Source organism: Sceloporus undulatus, chromosome 6 (assembly GCF_019175285.1).
Source record: "Sceloporus undulatus isolate JIND9_A2432 ecotype Alabama chromosome 6, SceUnd_v1.1, whole genome shotgun sequence".
Lineage (NCBI taxonomy): Eukaryota > Metazoa > Chordata > Lepidosauria > Squamata > Phrynosomatidae > Sceloporus > Sceloporus undulatus.
The window spans coordinates 1,254,718-1,255,153 of NC_056527.1; positions in this window are offsets into that span (position 1 = coordinate 1,254,718).

The window sequence follows — 436 nt, forward strand, 5'->3', positions numbered from 1 at the left end:
GCCGGCGGGAGAAGACCCCTGCCAAGGAAACTTTACCTGCTGGAGTTGTTTCTGTGTCGCAGGGGCAGTTGTTAAAAACACGCAACAGGGCAAGGTCAGGAAGGGAAAGTTGGCCCACCTGCATGGCAAGTGGCGCTACAGCTGCCCCATTGCACTGAAGAGGCCCTGCAAGGATGAAATCCACAAAGATTGAGCAACCAGTGTGCAAGGATCTTTAGCACTTCTGAAACTAACTCAGAGAAGAAGCTTCTTTCTCTCCATTCGTCTCCCAGGTGCTACAAGCCCCCTTGCAGACTGATTTTCCAGACTTATACGGCTATGTCTTTGAGCGGTCTATTTGTTTGCGTGTTGCCAGAAATGTAATGTGACAGGGATAAGGTTAGTATACTTTTGCACAAAACAGCCGCAACCAAATTTAGGGACTCTTAGGGATGAA